At 41.5% G+C, this 24,472-nt stretch overlaps 1 long non-coding RNA gene across 1 annotated transcript; it reads right to left on the bottom strand.

Moving 5' to 3' along the window:
* Nucleotides 1-20,480: 20,480 nt before the first annotated feature.
* On the bottom strand, nt 20,481-24,471 carry LOC146895094 (uncharacterized). The gene is made up of 2 exons (XR_015000846.2): nt 24,332-24,471; nt 20,481-20,974 (listed from the first exon to the last, which is right to left on the bottom strand). It is a non-coding gene; the product is annotated as an uncharacterized LOC146895094 (long non-coding RNA).
* Between the last annotated feature and the right edge of the window lies 1 nt (nt 24,472).

The following is a 24,472-nucleotide window of genomic DNA, read 5'->3' as shown; positions in this document are numbered from 1 at the left end:
AAATATTGACTGTAAATCATTGAAAATCTGTTATGAATTCATCTGGCTCAGGGCATTTTTTTAGGCTGGAAGGATTTTTATTACTATTTTAATCTCCTCATTTGTTATGAATCTATTTATGTTGTTGACTTATTCTGGGTTTAATTTTGGTGGTTTAGCTGAATTTAGAAACTCATCCATTTCTTTTAGGATTTCCAGCTTAATGGAGTACAGGTTTTTAAAATATTCCCTTAAAATATTCTGAATTTCTTTAGAGTCTGTTGCAATGTTTCTCTGTTCATTTCTAATTCTTTTAATTTGGCTCCTCTATTTCTTAAGATTAGTTGGGTCAACAATTTGTCAGTATTGTTTAATCTTATCAAAGAATCAGGTCTTATAGTCATCGATTTTTTTGTATTTTTTGTTTCTATTTCACTGATATCTGTTGATTGTTATTATTTATTTCCATTGATGGGATTTGGATTTAGTTTGTTCTTGGTTTCTATTTATTTATTTATTTATTTATTTATTTATTTATTGGCTCTTTGAGTTGTATCATTTAGCCATTTGTTTGTGTTCTAATTTTTTTTTTTAGCATAGGCACTTAGAGCTATAAGTTTCCCTCGTAGGACTTCTTTCAGTGAGTCTTAGAGTTTTAATTGTATTACGGTTTCATTTTCATTTAGTTTCAGTTTCTTATTTCTTTCTTGCTTTCTTCTTTGATCCATTCATTATTGAGTAATGAGTTGCTTAGTTACTATGACTGAGTATTAACAAGAGATTTTTCCCCTGTCAATTTTAATTGTATAGCATTGTAATGAGATAGAACATGGGGAGTTATTTCATTCTTTTTGAATTTGTAAAGATTTGTTTTATGTTCCAGGATGTGTTCAATTTTAGACAAGTTTTTTTTAGTGCTGCTAAGTAGTCTGTTCAAAGTTTGGGTAGAATGTTCTATACATAGCTGCTAAGTTCATTTGATATATGATGTCAATTAATTTTGATGCCTTTCTGTTTATTTTTGTTCAGATGACCTTTCTGTGAGAGAAAGTGAGGGATTGAAACTATGTACAATAAATGGATTGATGTTAATCTGTGTATTTAAATTCAAAAGTACTTTTTAAATGAAATTAGGTGTTTCAGAGTTCGGTGCATAAATGTTTAGAATAGTATTGTCTTTTTGGTTAATGTCTCCTTTTATAAAATGAAGTGTGCCTCTTTGTATATTGTGATGAGTTTTAGTACCAAGTCTCTGTTTTGTCAGATATTAGGATAACAACACCTGTTTACTTCTTGGACCCATTGGACTGCAGTAATTTTGTTCATCCTTTTGCTTTAAGGCAGTGCCTATATAAAACTAAGATGTGTTTCTCATAAACAGATAGATTTTGCTTCTTGATCTATTTGGTCAGTCTGTGTCTTTTTATTGGAGATTTAAGTCCATTTATATTTACAGTTATTATTACAACGTGTGTGTAGATGTGATCGTCTTGTTGAATTTTGGTGTTGCTGTTTGTGTTCTGAATGGTACTTTGTGTTTTCATAATCATGCCTTTGCATTTATTCCCACAGTTTCTCTGATAAGCTCATTTCTCTCTTCAGCCAGAAATAATGCTTCTGGTATTTTTTTTTTTTGGTTTTGTTTGCTAGATAGAATTTTATATCTCCCTGTCACACTGCCCAGTGTCTGTGTCTGACACATAGAAAACATAATGTACTGCTTGATGATTTTTCTGGAGGAGATCACCATTGTATTTCTCAACAACATCGATGCCTTCTCTTCCTATTTAATTTGGGGCGTGTTGTACAGGCATCCTTATGAGGGCCAATTCTGCAAGGCCCTCTATCATGTCCTAAAGATAAAAGCCTATTCCAGAGATGCTGCAGTGGCTCTAGCACTCTTAGCAATTTCAGAACCAAAGTTATGATCTTCTACATCTCCTAAAGGAGCGAGTCCTCACCCCATATGGCTGCAGAGAGCATGCGACAACAGTCAAGTCTTTCAGAGCCATTGGGGAAGAGGAGTGGCTTAGAACAGATGCTCCAGTTCTGCCCAGGCAATAATCCAGAGAAAGAACAAGTGCAGGGAGAAAGAGGAAGACACCTTTTCTTATTTTTCTTCATATAAAGGAGTTGGCCGAGTCTAAAAGAAACATGTAGAAGAAAGATATTTTTGGAGATTTTCAATTCAAATACTGAACTGGGCATTTTGTTTGTGTCTCACCTTAATGTCACATATCATCATCTGAGTTTTACGGGTGAGCTAATTAGCACCCAAAGACCTTAGAACATTTTCCCAAGTTCTTTCAGGCTTTAAGAAAAATGACATCATATCCAGACATAAATCCAGGTCTGTGTGACCCCACGTACCTTGATTTTTCTCCCTTGATTAGTGAATATCTGGAGTCTTCCACTGTGACATTTTAGAACAGTCGTGTCCATTAGGATGCATCCATCTGGGTCCTGTGCTTTTGAAATCAGAATCATTACTCCACAATCACAGTATTCTACACATAGTCTTATGGACCAGGACTGTTCATCCTATAAGCTTAGAATTGTCCCCTATGCTCTAAGTATGTTCAGAGCATCTTTACTGAAAGTCTAGGATCAGATTCTTTGGCTTTATGGGATAGATATAGCCAAACATGCCTATTCGCTGAGTCTTTTCAATTATTCTTCTTTTCTCTTCTCCACTTTGTGTATTTCACTTATTTTAGGCATGCAGTGTAATCTGTATGATCCCTACAGTCATCCTACTGCTGTGAATCAGGGGGCCTCACTAGCTGTTAAATATGATGCCGAAGAACATGCTCTCCTCTTTCCAACATCTGCTCCTGCCCTCCTCCTGCACCTTCAGAACCTGTTTCCAGTGCACTCCTGACTTCTGTCACTCAGGTTGGTGAAGTCCTTTGCTTCTTTAGGGTCTAGTCCCTTCCTTGGAAGCCCAGCAAATCCTTGACAGGTTATGTTGTATTCAGTTTCATGGCTTAAGGGAGATGTAGCAATGTTCTTTGCCAGGTTGAGCTTCCCACATCATCTTTAAACAAAATGAAAGAGTTATCCTGAAATTGGGAAGATCAGCTTCTGCTGCCTGCAGGGAGAAACAGGCAGAACCAGATCAAGATTGGCAGGTTTTCAAATTCTCATAATTTCAAACCCCGTGTCCTCTCTCCATGCATCTCTAGCAGGGTCTTAGCCTTAGCAATTCCATGGTGGAAGTTCTGTAATCTCTAATTCTCTAAATTCTGGTACCCTGATAACCAAGTTCTAGGCTCAGTCCACAGCTTTTTCTTGTCTCCTTTTAGGAAATCAGTTCTTGGCATGCTGCTAAGGAGGCCCTCTGACTTTCACATTTAGACTGAAACTAGTTGTGACTGGTTTTATCTATCTATCTATCTATCTATCTATCTATCTATCTATCTATCTATTATTTATTTCAGTAGTCATCTTATTCAATAGTCTTGCCTTTCTTTCCTTTCTTCTTCCTTCCTTCCTTCCTTCTTTCCTTTCTTCCTTCCTTCCTTTCTTTCTCTCCTTCATCTCTCCAATATCTGATACCCTGCAGCCCTGCAGCTATGGGTACCTTTTCTTTTACTATACCCAACTCCAGCTTCCCAAGAATACAGTCCTTGCTTCTCACTCCCACATACCATATGCTCTCAGTTCCCTTATCCAAGCTCAGTGAGGAGTCTCATGACCAGCTAACTTTCAGGTGACCCAGACCCCGGGGCAGAGCTATGCATGGAACTAGTTGTCTTAAGTCTGAGGAGCAGATTCAGTGCAGATACTTGCCTGTGGACAGTTCATAGGCAAATGCTCTTGAGTACCACCTGTCGAAAGGCAGGAGTCAAAGAAGGACTGGAAAGACACAGAAGCTGAACAAGATAGAGCTGCGGGCTCTGTGGTTTGATTGTCTCTTCTGAGTTGTAACAAATTGAGATAAGTAACCCAGGCCCTCCCCACAGATCCATTTGTAGGTGTGCTAGAAAACAAGCGTAGTATTAACCAGGTGACTGCTGAAGTTATGGCCAACACTGTTTGTGATTGTGGGAAGAGTCTTAAGTGGGCGTGTGGGCAAGCAACCCTCAGCACTGAATGAATAAATGTCTACTTATCTTTCTAAGCACCTTGGAAATCCTCTGAAAATGATGTCCACCTACCATGGTCCTTTAAGACCTAGCAACTCTGGTTGCCCTGTACTTGCACTTGGTACCTTAGTATAACAAAGACCCTTTGAAAATACCACTCTTATTCAATTAATTTTCTCATTTTTTTAAAAAATAAAGGTCTTAAATGTTTAAATAAGTTCTTTTTTTCTTTTTAAAAACATTTTAAATGATTTATTTATTCTTATTTTATGTGCATTGGTGTCTGCATGTATGTCTGTATAAAGGTGTCAGATCCTCTGGAACTGGAGTTAAAGACAGTTGTGAGCTGCCGTGTGGGTGCTGGGAATTGAACCCAGGTCCTCTGGAAAAGCAACCAGTGCTCTTAACCACTGAGCAATCTTGCCAGCCCTTAAATTATTTTTCTAAAGTTTCCTAGTGAATTTACGGCGAGCCTAAATGTCCTTAGATTGAGTACCCTCAACAAGAGGCTTCAGCCCCATGGATTTCCTGTTGCATAGCCCATCTGAAGGTCCAGAACTGGTGCAAGGTGCATGATCATGAGAATCCCATCCCCTGCTATCAGCACATCTCCTCCTCCCTCAGGTCTACCATGTCTTCTGGAAATGCCTATATCACATTCTGTCTGGTCCAGCACCAGGAGAAATCGTGGATCCCGGAAGCCATCCCTTCTTTTTTTTAAGGAGCTGTCCTGAGAGCCTGTTTGTTTCATCCAATTACTTAACAATGGAGAGAACTTTGTCCTACGCTCTCTCTGACTATGAAGAATAGTAGGAAATGTCTAAATTCTAGATGGCTATTTACCCAACAGAGAACGAAAGTTTTGTACCTTGGTGCATGGGGCTAAGTAGGCAATTAACAATCTCTGTTACATTGGTAACAGGCCCATGAAAACAACAAAAGCATCATTTTGGATTATATCTGGATAAGTATTCTCCCAGCTGCAGGAATAGTTATTTAACCTCTGGACCATTAGTTTCTTCTTGTGTGAAAAGCTACCAGTTCTTAACCTTATAGGCTGGTTATGAATAACTGTAGGAAGCACACACTAAATGATCAAGTAGCTATCAAGGACATGAATTATAGCCTTAATTATAAGGTTATACCTCTCCCTCCAAGGCATTGGACAACTTGGTTAGGCTGTGAGTGATGGAATTAGAATTCACTGCTTTGTTTAAAAATTTCCCAAACAAACTGGGCTGTATGGGGAAAAAAAAGAAGAAAACAAAGTTGGGTAGGTAGAGAGGTGAGGGTAGAAATGTGGATTTGGTAGAACTGAGAGGTGTGGCTATATCACAGTGTAGCATATGAAATTCTCAAGGAGTTAATAAAAATATTATTTGAAAAACTAAAAGCATATATTAAAACTCGTGTAAACTCATGAATCCATGACAACTCAATAAATGCCATTTCACTTAAAAAACAAAATAAAACATGGCATCATGTTGTTTACAAGAGCAATGTGTTTGAAATCTTTGTCTGGCATTTTGCTATTTTTTCATAGAAAGCATAGAAGAAGAAAAGTTGCATGTGTCAGAATGTTTTCATTGGCTTTTATTTGGCCCCCACTGGTGGCAGACAGACATAAAACCATAACTGGCCCTAGAGCATTAAAAAACAAAAACAAACAAACAAAACCAAAAACCCACAACTTTTTCTCTTCAATCCAGTCATGAGATGAGACAGAGCATTGGTTCTCAACCTTTCTACTGCTGTGACCCTTTAATATAGTTCCGCATGTTGTGGTGCCTCCCAACCATAAAATTATTTTTGTTGCCACTTCATGGCTGAAATTTTGCTACTGTTATGAATCATAAAGTAAATATCTGTGTTTGTTGATGGTCTTTTAAAATTGATTTTGTTGAGCTATACATTTTTCTCTGCTCCTCTCCCTTCCTCTCCCCTCCCTTTCAACCCTTTCTCATGATTCCCACGCTCCCAATTTACTCAGGAGATCTTGTCTTTTTCTACTTCCCATGTAGATTAGATCCATGTATGTCCGTCTTAGGGTTCTCATTGTTATCTAGGTTCTCTGGGATTGTGATTTGTGGGCTGGTTTTCTTTGCTTTATGTTTAAAAACCACTTATGGGTGAATACATATTGTCTTTCTGGGTCTGGGTTACCTCACTCAATATGATGTTGTTCTAGCTCCATCCATTTGCCTGCAAATTTCAAGACGCCGTTATTTTGTTGTTGTTGTTGCGCAGTACTCCATTGCCTTAAGTGACCCCTGTGAAAGGGTCCATTTGGCCCCCTGAAAAGGGCTGCGACCCACTGGTTGAGAACCGCTGGAAACTCCCATTATGGCTACACTTCTGGTGGTTGTTCTTCAGCTCCGTAGTCTAGGGACCTTTGCTCCGACCTCTCTAGTCATGTAGTCGACTGAGTTCCTCACACAGACGTTTCCCATGGTGTCTGACCTGGCTGAGAAGCTAGAGACACAAATATTGTGAGGGACAGGCCTTGCTTCTGAGAAACTGGAGTCAAGCCAAGGTGACCAATTGGTAAATCGTAAAGCTGTTTAGTATTCCCGTATGAATGGAACTCGGGGAACGGAAATGCTCTGGCCTCACAGAGTTGGGTAGTCACAGAGAACTTTCTAGGGCGGTTGTTTTAGCAACAGCGATGGAGATGTGTACTGCCTTTTATAGGTGACTGAAAGGGCAGAGAAACATTAAGAAGAAAGGCTGGTGGGATGGCAAAGTTTGGAGGATACTGGAAGTTGCAGGTGCTTAGTGGGTGTTAGATTGTAACAAGCATGCATTCTAGAAAGCAGGGAGCTCCCTGTCAGGGCCAGCATTAAAGTTTTGAGAACAGCAATAAAATTTGGAACAACTCTGCAACCAGAGAGGTTAGGATCGATGCTTAGGAACACACTTAACAGAGGAGGGTGGGATGCGTTGAAGGGCAGCACTAAGCTTCTGCACTCAGCAGAAGGTCCTCACATGGCTCTTATTTTCCCCTCTCCTCAAAGGTAAGCCCCAGCTTTTCTGGGAGCTTGCGTCATAGCCTGCCTTTGAACTTGGGAAAATGGCCAGTGATTCCAAAACAGACACCCTGAGTTTACTTAGGGCAGGGTCTCCCTGGAGAATGGGGCTTTGTTTGATGGCTCACTTTTTACCAACTAGTTCTCCCTCGGGCAGTGCCCCACTTTAGAACAGGTTAGGCATGGAAGGGGCCTCTGTCTTCTTACACCACTCTTACTATTGGATATATAGGGACACCGTGACAAAGAGTCAGACAGGGAATGACTCGTGGTCCATCAGGAAAGAAGAGAATTGAGTGCAATTCCATGAGAAAATCGTGTTTGGATTTGCCATCTCGCTTCTCCTAATGGGTTTTTGGCACCAGAACGAGATGCAGAAGCCAGGAACAAGCCCAGGCAGTACACCTGACGGAGGTGTGTGCTCGTCTGGAGACTGTTATAAAAATGCTAGTGAAAGGAGAGAGGATCGTCAGTGTTCTGATTTGGGGATGCCTGTCAGAGAGCCAAGGTTAGGCTGTGTAACATGAGGGGGGGCGGCTGGTTGGGGTTTTTGTCCTGCCTGGCCCCCCAGCTGTTTAGTCCCAGAGAAAAATCACACTGAGATCTCTATAAGTTATAATGCTGATTGGCCCGTTAGGTCAGGCTTCTTACTGGCTAACTCTCACATCTTGATTAACTTATTTTTCTGATCTATGTTAGCCATGTGGCCCAGTACCTTTTTCAGTGGGGCAGCTCACATCCTGCTGCTTTGGTGATCTGGGCAGGAGTGGGGGAACCAACTTCCTCCTCCCCAGAATTCTCCTGCTCTCCTTGCATCATTTCCACCTCCTGCCTGGCCAATCAGCGTTTATTTAAAACATGATTGACAGAATACAGACAATTCTCCCGTACCAAGGCTGCAAGAGAAGTGCATGGCCTTGTGTATATATCAAAGGTGTCCATGTATTCTCACAAGGAGAATCCATTGTCTGCCGCCACTTCTTTTGCAAAGATGAAATGGAGACTCAGAAAGCAGAGGGACTTGGCTCAGGGTCACAAAGCCAGAACGTGACACAGCTCAGCCTGCAGCATTGTCTTCAAAACCAGGAAGGACAGTGGCTCAGCAGCTGGGCTGTCAAGCCCCTGAGCTCAAATCCTGCTTTTGCTGTTTGCTACCCACATATTAAGAAAGTCACTCCATGTTTCTGAGCATTTACTGCCTGTAAAATGAGGTCAACGGGAGAACTGAGTCCTTAATAGAGGTGCAGGTGTTGGGTCACAGTAGCTACGAATCTTCAGACGGAGCCTCCTATTTCACCTTGAGATCTTAGAAATAGCACTCCAGAGCAGGACCGAGAAGGGGTTACCACTGGCTATTTCAAACACAAAAGTGAGAGGAAGTTGGGGTGTGAAGATACCCAGCACCCTGCGGGAGACAACCCAGTGATGTCTCTGAGTACAGGTGTGAATGGAACCCACAGCTAGAGGAGGCATCAGCTACAGCTGTGGGCAGGCCTGGCAGGCTCTATTTTTATCTCTGTCCTGTGCAGTAGCTGACATTTGGCCCTATGGGTAAAGGGAAACCCAGGTGCATAGCTAGACTTTTGTTCTTGTAAGTCTTCTCTAGGGGACTGGGCAGGTGAGTTTGGGTATGGCGGTGGCAGCAGTGCTCCTGTGGTTGGACAGGTAGGCCTGAAGAAACAAGTCCAGTGATCTTGATGGTTAGTATGGGGTAGATGGTGGAGGTAGAAAGATAAATGGGGGAGGGGGATTAATTTCTTGTGAAGAGCAAAGGAGAGTAAAAAGCCATGATGCTTTCATTGCCTGACATAAAACCACTGAGTTACTTATATTTCTTACCCCCTTGACAGACACCTGAGAGTAACTTAGAGAAGGAAAGATGTACTTCTGACCAGGGGATAGAAACAGGAGTTTTCAGTTAAGAAATAGAAGCTATTTTAAAAAATGGAGGTGGGGTTGGGGGGCCGCTGATGGCTCGGGTATGTAAAAGTACTTGTGACCTAAGCATAAAGGCCTGAGTTTGAATTCCCAGAACCCACAAAAAGCTGGATGCATAGCGTGAGGGTCTGGAATCTTTGCTCTCTCAAGGAGGATGGATGGTAGAAAGAGGAGAATCCTGAAGGCTGGGGGGCTAGCTAGCATGGAATAAGCAAGGAAGAGACCTGACTTTGAAAACATAGAAGGCAATGGCTAGTGCCTGAAGTTGTCCTGACTCAAGGCATATGTATCTACGTTCATATGTTTATATGGGAATGTACACACACACACACACACACACACACGGAAATCTTATATCTGAAAAACTTAATAACAGAAACAATTTCCTAGGAAATGTCAGGTAACTAAGATGAGGAACACGAAGCAGAATCAGGCTCTCATGTGCCTTTTCGGTGAAGATACAGACAGCATTTTAGGCTCTGTCATTGTAATATGAAAACAGCTACAGACAAAATGCAAATGAATTGGGAATGGCTGCGTTTCAAGAAATCTTTGTCTAGCAAAGTAGACAAGCTAGAGACTAGGGCATCTTCAATACATTTTATATAGTTGGCATTATCTCAATACCCAGAGCCCACAACAAAATGAAACAAATGTATTCGTAAATCAAATTCAGACCAATAGAAAGGTGAATAGCTCGCAATCAACTGAAGGTAACACAAAGAACACGGGCACAGCTCGTTACTGAAAATGGCGAAGCTACGGAAAAGTAACACACTCATAGACATGGAAAAGACTCAGCAAACTGAACACATGGCGTCCCCTAGGCTGACAAAGGGTCTACAGAAGCCTGTATCTGTATTTCTGCATGAGCAAGGCTCAAGGATACAACACTGAATGAGGAAAGATACCCACACTTGGTGAACATGCTGACTGCAGGGCTATCCTGAATACAGTATGATATCATGGCCACAAAGTTTAATCCTTTGCAAACTACCTCATATTACTTACAGATACCACACGTGCTTTCAAGGGAGTAGGGAACGTTAAAATGACTCTAAATCGTAATGCTTAAATTCTTTTTAAGACTGTGACTCAAACACAACACAAAAGTTAGGTCTGAGGACAGAAGGGGAGTACGCGATCATGCATTGTATTATCCTTGATACTTTCCTATACGGTCAGCATTTTTATGTTGAAAATATACTCTTTACTTAAAAAGCATGAATACTATGATTAAAGCTTGCTAGGATTTCATGGCATAAGGCCTGGGCAAAGAGCGAAGGAGTCCAGGTCCCGGGGGTGGGGGGCTTTCTGCAGATAATTCTCTCTAGCAATCCCAGCACGCTTTCTGCGGCTTGGCAGAGTTCAGACACAACTTCTAGCCGTATAATTGACTTTACACGGCCAGTGATGAGGTCTGCCCGCCCTTTATGTATGGATAAATTGAAGCTCATGAAGCTCAACAACGTATTGTCAGTCAGAAAGCCAGTGAGGGAGGGGCTAGGACACAGACTTCACAGGCTGGTCCCAAGTCCTGAATCGGTCACCATGGGAACCTACTGCCTGTTTTAGGACAGTGCTTAACTAGTACTGTGGACAGCAGTGTATGTTCCAACAACGTGGGACAGAGAAAAGGTGATTACTGGCTAGTCTCTCTCTCTCTCTCTCTCTCTCTCTCTCTCTCTCTCTCTCTCTCTCTCTCTCTGTCTCATTCTCTCATTGATCCCCTTACTAAATCTTTATATATTCTTAAAGCAAGCTTTTTCAATTTTTGACTGGAGGGATTAAATTTAGGACTTCATGTATAGACAAGCGCTATATCTCTGAGATATATCCATGGCCCAAGTCTATTTTTATAATTTTGGCAACTACTTCCCCATTCACAGTGCATTGTTTGGTTGTTCATGGTGATATTTGTTGTATAGAAGTTTTTGGTTTTCTCTGGAAAACGGGACCAGAGCCAGTAGTAGTAGTAGTGAGAGGAGGAGAGAAATCGGAGGGGGTGATGAGATCTGCAGTGGAGGGGCTTTAGTGATGATTCCTGTGGCCTTGGCACTACAGGACAGGCTGGCTAAGCCCTAAAGGACACTCAGCTCTGCTTCTAGACATGGCAAGATCTGTACAGTGGTTTATGAAGGCAAATTCATGACCAGTGTAGAATTTCCCACAAGCCCCTACCTGAGGACTTGTGGGGTAGGATGGGCTAACATCTGCAGGCTAAACACTAGCCATGGTTTGAGATGATTTAAAAAAAAAAAAGAACAAAACCAGCTTTTCCGATAGCTTGGCTCATTCTATCGAATCATTTTTCTCCCTTATTGTGCGTTTCCAAGGGGCGTGGCTGAGCTTTCATTTCATGCAAGCAAGGATAGTGATATTAGATGGCGTGTCATCGCTTTCCAGACTTTTCATTAAATAACGCAAAGTTATTTAATACGTTCTTTGGCTCACCTGTTAAAAACAAAGGCAAAAACAAATCTGAGAACAGCAGTGACCAAGAAAAGAGTCTACCTATGTCTCCAAACATGCTTTCAGTTGAGCCATACATGAATATTAGCCCTCCAACCTGAGACAAGGCAGGGAACCCCATCACTCTTGGTCCCTTCACAAGAACGGGTTAATTATATCCACCTTGGAAAGGAGGTGAGGAACGAAAGAAGTGATATTAACAGGGCTTTTGCGCACTTCAAGTTGATTTTTTTTTGTCTCCTCCCTTCCTGGCAGAAAGGGACTAGAGTTTATTTACATACCCTGACTATCTTCTTCTTTAGATCTGATAAGAGTCGGCACATCAAAATTGCCTGTTAGAAACCACAACAGTATCCTGTGGCACGTCCTTTAGGATGGCCACTGTATTAACTCTAGGCTCATTGCTGTAACAAAATGCCCAGCAAAAAGCAACTTAAGGGAAGAAGAGCTTAATCTTTAGGTTCATGGCAGGGAATGCATTGGGGCGGAAACATGAGGCAGCTGGTCATTTTGTGTTCCCAGACAGGCAGCAGACAGTAGAGTGAGGGGGTGTCGATGCTCAGCTAGTTTCCTCTGTTTCCCCCTTTTACTTGGTTGGGAACTCCACCCTATGGAGTGTTACCATCCACACTCATGGTGGGTTTTCTCTTCTCGGTTAGTTAAAGCTTTCAGGAGACAGCTTCACAGACGTGTTCAGAGGTGTGTCTCCTGGGTGATTCCAAATCCAACCACACTGACAGTGAAGATTAATGATCACAGTTACTGTCAGAAAAGATGAAAGAAAGACAGAAGGAAGGAAGAAAAGAGGAAGGAAGGAATGAAAGAAGGAAGGAAGAAAGAGAAAGAAAGGAAGGGAAAGGAAAGGAGAAAAAGAAGGATGAGGGAAAGAGAGGAAAGGAAATAAGTGTTGGTGAAACCCGAAATTCTTGTGCACTAATGTTGGGACAATGAAATGCTGCTGGCTTCTGTACAAAACAACATGGAAATTATTGAAAAATATATAATTACCATACATGATCCAGAAAGTTCACTTCTGCTTGTGTATCCAATAGAAACGGAGCCAGGACCAGCAGATTTGTGATTTGTTTGCCCATGTTCGCAGCAGTGTTAGTCATGAAGGGTAGAAGCAACTCAAGTGTCCACTGAGCAGATAAATAAGTAAGATGTACTGCCAACCCGTAGTGGAGTGTTATTCAGCCTTAAAAGGGCAGGGAATTCTGCCACGTGCTACAGTTATGAACCATGAGACCACTATGCTCAAGTGAAATAAGTCAGTCAGGTTGACAGAAAACTTGTATGAAGTTCTTAGGACAATGAAACATAGAAACAAAAGTAGAATCCTGCTTAGAAAGAGCTGGAATGGGAAAGTAGTAAAGAATTATTGCTGGCTGAGCATTATTCTTCAGGTCTGAAGATGAAAAGAGGTCTGCGGATGGATGGTGGAGATGGGTTGCCCCATGTGAGGTCATTTCATGCCATAGTTAGTTGACCCTGGATGAAATTGCAACTTTTATGTCAAGTGTATTTTACCACAACTAACTAACTAACTAACTAACTAACTAACTAACTTGCTAGCATGTAATTAAAAAACTAAAACTTAATATAAAATTTTAAAAATTATTTGCTAAGTTGAATAGCTGAGAAATAAAAAAGGAGAAAAAAAATAGGTGGGGAAGCCTTAGCAAATCTTCCACAAGGAAGAGGGAAGGGCCTGTTCCCTAGAAGCCCATTTGCCTCAGTAGGGCAGCTGAGGGGCACAGTGTGGGAGGGCTTGTAGGCCTCTGCACTTGATTTCCCCCCAAGGTGGTAGGGCATGACTGGAGGGAGGAACAGTGAATGAGCAGAGGGGAATGGGTACTGGAGTCGGGAACAGAGGCATGCCTGCCATGGACCCCTCCAGTCATGAACCTGCTCTTGGGCCTCAGAGTCAGTCCAAGACCTAGGAGGATTCTCAAAACCACACCCACCATTCTTTGCTGAGTCTGATAGCGACCTTGCTGAGCCAGGGGGCAGTATGCATCCTCTTCAGAGAAAGCTGTGCTGTGGCAAAAATTCAGGTTCTCATTTTTGGTTTCTAAAGAGGGTGGGGAAGTGTGAAGGGTGGAGAAGCCATTTCTCTAATCACATAATTAAATTAGAAACTGGTTGGTTGCTCCCAGTGGTGAAGACACACCTAAATCATCCTGTAGGAAGCCACCCAGCCTCATAGCAACTCCTCTAACTCTGGAGGGGTTTTGAAATTTTTGGACCTGACTTCTCAGCTCTGCATATCCATCAATCATTTATTGACTATCTAACGTGTATTGAACATGTAGACACTACCCTCGAGTTGGTCACAGAATCAATGGTGGACCTCGAGTTACTGTATAGTGTACTACATTCCATGATATGGTGGTATAAAAACGTTAGCCTGACAGGCGTCATTCTAAGTGATTTGCATAGAGCTGAAGAAAATACCTATGAGGTAAATGCCATTACTAGCCCACTAATAGATGAAGATATTGAAGCACAGTGTCTACCATTCCTATATTTCATCCAAGTTTCAAATGGCACGTGTGTGTCTTTTGTTGTGTTTGTACCAAACGGCTTTGTTACTACAGTGTATTTTGTAGTGTATTTTGAGGTCAGGTATTGTTATCCTAGCTAATGTTCTTTCTCCATTGATGTTTTTTAATATTTGTGATCATTTGCATTCCCTTATGAATTCTTGGACTGTCTTATTTTTCTAGCTAGTTCTATGTAGAATGTCATTGCAGTTTTGTTGGGAGTTACATTGAACAAACAGGTTGCATTTGGTAAATACAACTCTTTCTACAATATAAATATTGCTAATCTAGGAGCATAGAAAGTCTTTCTATCATCTAATATCTTCTTTGGTTTTCTTCTACAATATCTAAGAGTAGAGAATTCTCACTTCTTTGGTTAGGCTTATTCCTAGGTATTACCCCTCCCCCTTTTTGTTGTTGTTGTTATTGAAAGTAGATTTCTCTCTCATACAATACATACCAACCACAGTTTCCCCTCCCTTCATTTTTCCCAGTACCCCCTCCCCTCTCTCCCAGACCCACTCCCACTCTGTTTCCTCTTCAGAAAAGATCAGGCTTCCAAGAGACAACAGTCAAACAGGACTAAACAAGATACAGGAAGACAAGACAAAATCCCTCATATCAAGTCTGTACAAGGCAACCTAAGAGGAAAAAGAGTCTCAAGAGCAGGCAAAAGGGTCAGAGATATACTCGCTCCCACTATTCAGAGTCTCACAAGTACACCAAGCTAAGAGCCATAACATACAAGCAGAGAACCTGGTCCAGACCCATGAAGGACCCATGCTTGCCATTTCATGCTCTGTGAGCCCATGTGAGCTCTTCTTGGTTGCTTTGGTGGGGCATGTTCTCTTGGTGTCCTCCAGCCTCTGTGACTCCTACAGTCTTTCCTTCCCCTCTTGCACGGGGTTCGCCAACCTCCAAGAGGAGTGACTCTTCTCGGATAATGTGGGTGTTCTGCACCTGCTCCTATCTGCTCCCAGAGGAATCCTCTTTTTTCTTCAGCTATTGTGAATGAGATAGTTTTCTTAATTTCTTTCTTTGTGAATTCATTATTTACATAGATGAAAACTACTGATTTTGTGTCTTGCAATTCTACTGAAATTGTTTATTAGACTTAAGAGATTTCTGGTGGGTTCTACAGGGTCTTTTAAGTGTAAATAATGTGTGAAAATAAGATAATTGAATTTTTCCTTTTTAATTTTACATCTTTTATGTATTTCTCATGTCTCATTGTTCTAAGGCTTTAAATACTATACTGAGTAAGAAAGGCATCCTTGTCTTGTTCTGGACTTGAGCAGAAATGCTGTCAGTTTTTCCTCTGCTTAATATAATGTTGGCTATAGGTCTGTCATATAGGCTATATGTATGATTCATCTGGTTCTAATTTCTCCAGGGCTTTTATTATGAAAATATATTTATTTTTGTCAAGTGCTTTTTCTGTATCTATGAAGATGATTATATGGATTTTCATACTTAAGTTTATTTATAATGATGTATTATACTTATTGCTTTGTATACATTGAAACAACCTTATATCTCTGGAATAAAACCCATTTGGTCGTGACATACAAACTTAATATATTCACAAATTTGATGTGTGAGTATTTTTTTGAGAACTTTTGTATCCATATTCAATAAGAAAAGTCTTGACTTTTGATTTGTCATTTTCTTTTTTTGTTTGCAGTCTCTGGTTTTGGTATTAGGAAGTACTGGCTTCATAGAATGAATTTGGTAGTGTTCCTTCTCTTTAAGAGAAGTGTTGATACTAGATCTCCCTTAAATGCTTGATAAACTTTGTCAGTAAATTTATTCCTAGCCATCAGGGAAATATGGATTAAGACAAGTTTGAGATACCATTTCTCCCTAGTCAGAATGGTTAGTATCAGGTAGACTGACAACTAATGCTAGCAAGACTGTGGAGGAAAAAAGAGGGTCTACCACTGATGGTGGTAGCGTGAACTACTATGGTCATTATGAAAATTTTTGTGGAGATTTCTCAAAATATTATATTTAGAAATACCATTTGACTCAGCTCTTCCATTTTGGAGCACACATCTAAAGGCCTCCACGTTCTATGGCAGAGATGCTTCACACAGCTAGGTTTGTTGGTGTTCAATTCACAATAGCAAGCAAACTGAATAATATATGCCCATCCATGAATGAATAGATAATGAAAATAAGGTTCATACACACAAAGTAAGTTTACTTAGCTCTAAAGAAATATGGAATTCTCAAGTTCTCAGGGAAATGGATGGGTCTATCTAATATTATATTAAGTGAGATGGCCCTAACTTAGAAAGACAAAAAATATATTTTCTCTCATATACAAATCCTAGATTGTAAGGTATATAAATGGGAGTTAATGTGGGCAACTCTCACCCAAACTAGAAATGAGACTAAGAGAGGCTAAAAGGAGGTACTGGGGAAGGGGATGAGATGAAGAACAGATCATGGGTGATATGGTGATATGAAAGCAGAATGGAGAGTAAGGCATGGGGAGGAGGTGTGGGGGATAATAAACTAAAAGCAATTGTGTTTAAAAATTTCATTACAATATCTAATACATAGTATGCTGATTTTAAAGGTTTTCCATAAAAATATATTCCTATAGGCTTAAGCACAAAGGTCAAGAGAATGAGCGTACTCAGAGGAAAGATAAAACATATCCGTGTACATGGAAGTAGGCCTCCCAAAGATAAATGCCTTTGAACACAGGAGTGTATAGCTAGAAGTATTCTCTGCCCCTGGGCCAGTTTCTCTCTGCCTACCTGTTCCCAAATAGCCAGAGGCTTGATATCAGTTACAGCTGTCTGGCCATTGGCTTAGGCTTCTTACTGGATAGCTCTAACTATAAATTAATCCATTTCTATTAGTTTATATTTTACCATGAGGCTCATGATTTGTTACCTCATATCCGGCCACCCTGGCAGCTACATGGAGTCTTCATGACTTTGCTGTCTCTCTCTCTCTCTCTGTATCTTTGTTTGTACTTCCTGCCTAGCTATATTTTACCTGTTTATTGGCCAAAATAGTTTTATTCATCAACCAATAAAAGCAACATATATTCACAGCATTCAGAAGGACATCCCACATAATCTCTTCTTTTCTGTCTAAATAAAAAGAAGGTTTAAACTTTAACATAGTAAAATTACATATAGCAATTACATATAAGCAAGAATTATAATTACAACATTTAGTTTATTTGTATTAGGCAAAATTAAATACTCTATCATCTATCCTATCTTTATGAGTCTAAGGTTTTATATCTAATTTATCTTTTATCATAACTAAGGAAAACTATAACTATCTAGTTTTAAATTCCATCAAAAACTCCAGAAGGATATAATATTACCTGAGTAAACAGGAAGAGCATTGTAAGAAGTTTCAAACACTCTAGAATTAATATAAACATCTTGCTGCCTAGACAGTTACCCAAAATTCTTTTGTAACATTGGGGAATTCTTCTTCAGCCTACAGGCCCATAGTATCTGGCAGATTTTTCAGTGAAGCAGGAAATTTGGAGATCTGTTCTGCTTTATACCGACAAAGTTCATCCGTTGCTTTCTTCTGTGTCCTGCAGAATGCCTGGGAGTTTCTTCTGTGAAGAAGGAATCCTGAAGGATTTGGCAAGTTTAGCAGTCACTTTTCTGTGGGTCCTGCATGTCCAATTGATACAGCATACCATCAAAAAGTCCAGGCAAGAGCAGTTTCTTATGGAAATAGCTAGCCTTGTCACATTGAAGGAAAATTCCATGACGAGTTTCTTCAATGCCCATCAACTTCTCTGAAGTAATTGGTGCTGCCAGAAACAGCATGCCTCACTGTCTAAAACAGTCTTTTCTTAAAACATTTTAAATGGCATATTCTGTACTTCTTTGAAGTGTTGAAGATTATCAAACTGAAATATATCTCTGTATATCTAGAAAGCCTAACTAGCATGACTAAAATTTTGATAATTATAGATGACTATTAATTTACATTCTTAATTATATGTTAAATTTTTAAACAGGCTGTATAAACATAACATCTTAGAGAGTGGAAATATTATATATAAATATATATATAAACAAAACTGACCTTAAATTTGTATCAATAGACCAAAATCTATATTAATGTAAAGTATTTATCTATATATCATATCCCTCTTCTTTCTTCTTTTTTTTTGGAAAGAGATTGACTGTGACCATTAATCATTTATAATCAGCCCCTCTTAAATGAAAATGAACATTTAAAAACAATATTTTGGGAATTTGGGCATAGTTTTCTTCCAACTGCTTCCTGTTGTCTGTGGACTAAGTAGCTTTAGGGTTCATGGAGACCTTTCAGGGGTTCTTGCTCCATCAAACCACATTAGCCTGGAAGGAATCCACAGGTTCTCATCTTCTGTGGAAATGAAAGCAGAATCTCTTTTCCAAAGCAACATATCCTTAAACTCAAATCTTGAAGTCAAGATACCTTTAAAATATCTATGTTGGTTTAGCTTAGCAGCCCCTAGAATCAACTGTCTCTCTGCAGCCAAAAAAATTCAAGGAAAACCCAATGATATACACAATCCAGACTCTGTGTATTTTTCATATCTATGTGTCTTAATATACATATATTTTATTACTCTTTTTCTTTTTAAGAATTTTTAAATGATTATTTGAATCTATGACTGTTTCTACTCTTTCTTTTCTCTTTCCAAAGCCTATGTACATCTATGAAACACACTGTGACCAATTTAGAGGTCCTTTATGTCTGAATCTGTCCTGTTGTGTATCTGAAATCCTTTTCTGGTCAGGAGTGTTTTTGAAATGGTAAGCAGTGTGTCATGGCAGCGATGGGTGCTGGTTCCACCTCTCTCAGCTTTCAGACATGGCAGAGGTACGTTCAGTTCACTGCCAGCTCTGGGACCACTGGGTGGGAGCCATGCTCACCACCTCAATTCTGGGAAGCAGCATGAAGCACATAAACCTTTTTTTGTCTAAGTAAAAGCTAAATTTGCCATGCAGTGTGTTGTGTGGCCTGGAAATGTCTCTGTCTCCCGCGTTGGGTATCTGCCATGCTCTCCTGCCTGTGCGTACCTAGCAGAACCGAGTGGGTTCCTCCTGACCCCGAGTAGGCGTACTGACCAAGACCCAAAGTGGATGGCAGGCTGCATGAACTGACCACAGCAATTAGGTTAGCCCCAAATGTTCGGGCGCCAGATATAGCTAGAAGTATTTTCTGTCCTGCTGGTCCACCTGAACTGATTTCTGTCTGTCTGTCTATTCTCGAATAACCACTGTGGTTTAATATCAGTTAAAATAGTCTGGTCAATGACTTAGGCTTCTTACTGGCTAGCTCTAATGAAAAATTAACTCATTTCTATTAGTTTATATTTTACCACGGGGCTCGTGGCTTGTTGCCTCACATCTTGCTTCCCCAGCAGTTACATGACATCTTCTTGACTCTGCCTTCTTCTCTCTCTGTATCTTAGTTTGGATTTCCCACCTATCTATATTTTACCTGTCCATTGGCTGAAATAGTTTTATTTATCAACCAATAAAAGCAACACCTATTTGCAACATGCAGAAGGACATCCCACATCAGGAGTGGGCTTCCCAAAGAAGAAGAGTAGAAATTAAGATACTCCCAAGTACCAGCATCTGCTGTCAAAAGAGACTCACTAATTAAAAAAAAAAATTCCAATAGAATTGCAATGGGGAAGCAGAAAAGCATGGCAGAGCCAGTATATTCCAGAAAGTATGAGTAGAAGAGAGCCAGAGAGGATGTCTGGGGCAGGAGCCTGGGGAGAAGGAGGGATTTCTTTAGGTTCTGGAGATTAATGCAGCAATTTTGAGCCTAAATTAACATGATCACAATCACTACTGTAACCCTTATGCAGAGATTTTTGCATACAGTCTGGATACACTAGTACTAGCCCATATATAGGAATCGCAAGGGCTTCCCTTGCTGGCCTGATAATTCTGCTATTGTGCCCTCTGGCTACCCAGATCCATTCTCTCATCTGGACTGTGCCATAGGAGGTTGACCCCTGTGATGCCGACAGGAGTACTCATTGGCCTTTGTCTTCTGGTTGGCTTTGATCAGCGCCAAGAAATCATCTACAAGAGGTGAAAGAGTGAGAGACCGAGAAGTCCCCTACTCACCCAGACATTGTGCCAAGGAGTGCCAGCCCTGGTATTCCTCTACCAGCGCCCCTCCTGGGCTCTGTCTCTGGCTGGGCAGCTACCCTTTCTTCCTTCTGTTTCTTTGGATTTAGGAGTGAGAAGGGATTCTATTGCTCTATGTCTCAACACACTTACTGGCTCCGTAGGCCCACCCTGTCTCTGTAAGTTTTCCCTTTGGTAAATCTGTATCTGAATCACATCAGATCAAACCATTTTTTAGCTGATAAATATGCTGAGAACTTATCTGATGCCAATGGCCATCAATGAATAACTACTGTGTGCTTGGAGCTTCTGGTTTATTTTTTTTATTTACTTCTTACCACAGCCCCCCACCTCATTGACCATTTTCAATGTGAGGAAACTGAGGCAGGTATGTAGATGCTAATTCAACACTGTATAAGCCCCATAAAAATCACATGACTAGTGAGGAGCAAAACCAGGATTCGAACTCATGCCTTCATGCCTCCGAAACTGATCCTCTGTCTCCTGCTCTGGGTCATGAGTAGATACTTTCCAAGGCTTTGAAAAATCTGTCGGAACAACCATAATAAAATCTCTAGGGCAAATGGAGGCGTGATGTTCTGTGGAGGGGTCATGTGTGGCTGAAGAATAATGAGTCTCTGCGATCTGGAATTTCACCACTCAACATTACTGGCGAACACAATGACAGTGAGTGATTCTCCAGGATGCCCAGACCACCATGTTTCGTCCCTCTGTGGAGAGAACTTCATCCTCAGAGAGTTCAAATGGAGAGAAGAGTCTTCCTCAAAGGCCTATGACAGAAAGCACAGGGGATTCATTTACGGAGAGATACTTTATCATTTTTAAACATTCACTTGTGTACTTGTATACCAAAGCTCAGGCAAATGCACACTTTAGGATCAGTAGTCAAAGGAAACTACCATACCTTCTAGGCAGGCCTGTGGATAAGACAGACTTTCACAGAGACGAGACAAGAGGGTGGAAGGGCAAAATCAAAGGGATAGCTTCACATGCTGGGCTTGCTTTATGCCATTTATTTAGTTAAGGGAGTGGAATGGATTCACGGCTGGCTGAAAATGGAGTGCTGCTTGGAGTGGGAGCACTTAGAGCTGTCTTTATCTGCATCCTCTCCTCCTCTGCTCGCCTCAAACCTCCAGTCTAGGCCACACCAAAATGGTAGCACCTTGGACTTCAGCAGCTTTGTCTGTGTCATGGCACTCTTCACGGGCTAGAGAGATGGCGTGGGGGACAAAGCGCTCGCTTTGTATGCTGGCTGGTTGTGTGGCGTTTTGTCTTTGTAAAGTTGACACAAGCCAGAGTGTCTGGAGTGAGGAACCTTAGCTGAGGGATGATGGCAGCTACCTAGAATCCCAGCACATGGGAACAAGAGCCAGAGGTGTTGGGGCAATCTGGCTAGGTAGACCAGCTGAAAGGACCAGCCTCTAGGTTGAGCTCGGGGTCTTGTCTTGTAAAGGAGAAAGCAATCAAGGAAAACCCCTCTACCTCGGCTTCCCAAGTGCTGGGACTCTAGGTAGCTGCCATACCTGTCTGACTTTTAGGTGGGTCCTGGGGATTTTAACTCTAGCCTTCATGGTTGTGCAGGGTCTTAGTTAGGTTTCTCCGCTGTGATAAAACCACCGACTATACCAGCTTGAGGAAAAAGGGGGTTTATTTGGCTTACATTTCCTGATTAAGGTCTATCACTGAGAGCACTCAGGGCAGAAACTCAGAAGCAGGGGCCTGGAGACAGGAACCGCAGTAGAGGGAATGAAGGACTGCTGCTTTCCGCGGCGTTCTTCACGGCTTGCTCAGCCTGCTCTCGTGTAGACTCCAGGACCATTGATCTGCCCAGGAGAGGGCCTACAGGCCAATCGGATGGAGGCAATCCCTCACTTTTTAATCCCAGCACTCGGGGACTTGACGTCAGCCTAGTCTACAGAGTGAGTTCCGGGACAGTCAGAACTTTGTAGTGAGACCCCATCTCAACAAACAAAAACAAAAACAAAAAACAAAAAACAAAAAAGAGAAAGTCTCCAAAAAACAAAAGACAAAACAAACAAAAGCCCCCCAACAAACCGCTGGAGACATCACTGTTATTTCAGGCGTACCATTTTCCTGAGAACAATGAAAAATGGCTGTGGAAACGGCTTGTACGTTAGAGCAGCATATGCTAGGCTGGCAATGGTTATCCTTAACCTCTACCAGAGTCACATGGTGCTGATGAGGAAGTGACCTATGATGGGGCTGATAGGAGGGGCCCTTTGAAAAGATGATATTGTAACATGAGGGGGCCGGCTTGTTGGGGTATCTGTTCCTGCCCGGTACCCCACAACCGGCAAGTCCCAGAGAAAATCAATCACACAGAGAACTCTATAAGTTATAAAGCTGATTGACCCTTAGCTCACGCTTCTTGTTAACTCTTATAGCTTATATTAACCCATTATTCTCATCTATGTGAGCCATATAGCTTGGTACCTCTTTCAGCTGTCAGCTCACATGTTGTTGCCTCTTCGGTGATCTGTGCAGGAGTGGCTGAGAGAGAGCTTCTGCTTCCAGAATACTCCCAGTCTCTTTGCTCCACCCCTACTTCCTGTCTGGCTTTCCCGCCTATACTGCCTGCCTGGCCAATCAGCGTTTTATTAAAATATGATTGACAAAATACAGATAATTCTCCCGCACCATGATATAATGTGTGATGGCCCCTTTCAATGTCTGTAGAGCCTACAGAGTAATGCCTATAAGGGGATGGGGGAACTTCAGTCCTGACTAGGGCTAGTGGGCATGTCCAATGCCAAGGAAGTAAATCTACCCCCTGACCATGTAGTTGGCTATTTTTAGGATGTAGTTTCAGATAAAAACCTTGAGTGAAGCCCTGGGAGGGAGGAGGCTAGGGGGCGGGTCTCCTCTGGCCTGCAGATGCCACACCTCTAATTCAGCCACTCCTAGTGGCTTTGGGTCTCTGGTCTCTAGAAGGGGATAAGACAGCTGTGTGGTATTGTAAACGTCTAGGTTTGCAGTAATTTCTCACGGCATAAGCGGGAAACTAAAGTACAAAGTGAGGGAGAGAGGTGGACAAAATAAATAAGGACGAGGGGGACAACTCTGACAGACCCGTGTGATAGCCAAGTGATGGTCCTGCCCTCCCACCGCATGGTCTGGTTATTTCTCCTCTTTGAGTTAGAATTTCTGCATCTGAAAATCAGGCGGATAAAGGCTTGATGTTTAGATGTTCCATAAAATGCAGTGGCTACTACATGGCTACTGAAAAGGAATGATGAACTATGGCAGCCAAGCCTTGGGAGCAAGTTCCACCCTGGCTTTCACCTGCTGCCAGTGTTGACCGCTGGTGTGGCAGACAGATGCTGTTCAACAGGGGTCCCTGCTACTCACGTAATAGGGAAAGACCAGAGTCCCAAGATGGAGATGTGGGGCTGGAGAGATGGCTCAGACAGTGTAACGGCTGCCGTGCAAGCCTGAGGACCTGCATTTAGATCCCCGAAACCCCCACAAAAAACTAGGGGTAACACCTATCTGTAACTCCAGTGCTGGGTAAGGGATGACACGAGGGACAGGTACAGCTCGATTTCCAAATCAATGAGTTCTACGTTCAGGGAGAGATGATGTCTCCAAACACTAGAGCGAGATCAAGGAGGGTCTCCAGGACTTCTAGCATCTACCCTTACACAAACACATGCACGTACAAGTGCACACACTCACATGAACATGTACATACCACACCCACAAACATACACACAGGTACAGATGTATTAATTTTGCTTTAATCTCAAGAAAACCTGGACATCTGCTAGGACGGCATCTGATTTAGTAAAAGAAAAAATTCAGTTATTTTAAATTTTTTAAACAGAAAATATACTTTCTATGGTCTGTAGACAGCATAGATACCACTCAAGAATTGACTTTTAATAGCAAGGTTTCTCTGCTTCTTCCAGTAAGGTGACGGGGTTCAGACATTTTCATCTCCCCAATTCAATTCTCTGATCTATAAAATGGAGTTGCCACCTTCCTCAAGGGTGCTTTTCCGGCAGCTCTGAATTAGCATATGTAAAGAACTTCTTGGCTAGGCCAGTTGGTGCTCCAGTAACTGGTAAGGTCTTGGCACTGAATAATTTGTTATTGTGGCTACTCACCTCTTAATGAAGCAAATTCCCTTGAGTGAACTTTCACCTCCCATCTCGAACCATTTAGCTTCTTTAGATAAGAGTTTTGGCTACTGAAACCAGAGTTTCATGGCTAAGAGATAGTGGAGGTATTCCTGCCTCCTACTGCCC

This window comes from Myodes glareolus, chromosome 3 (genome assembly GCF_982192425.1).
Source record: "Myodes glareolus chromosome 3, mMyoGla1.1, whole genome shotgun sequence".
NCBI classification, from domain to species: domain Eukaryota; kingdom Metazoa; phylum Chordata; class Mammalia; order Rodentia; family Cricetidae; genus Myodes; species Myodes glareolus.
The sequence above is the reverse complement of the archived record's forward strand: the minus strand, read 5'-3'. Positions and strand labels throughout refer to the sequence as shown.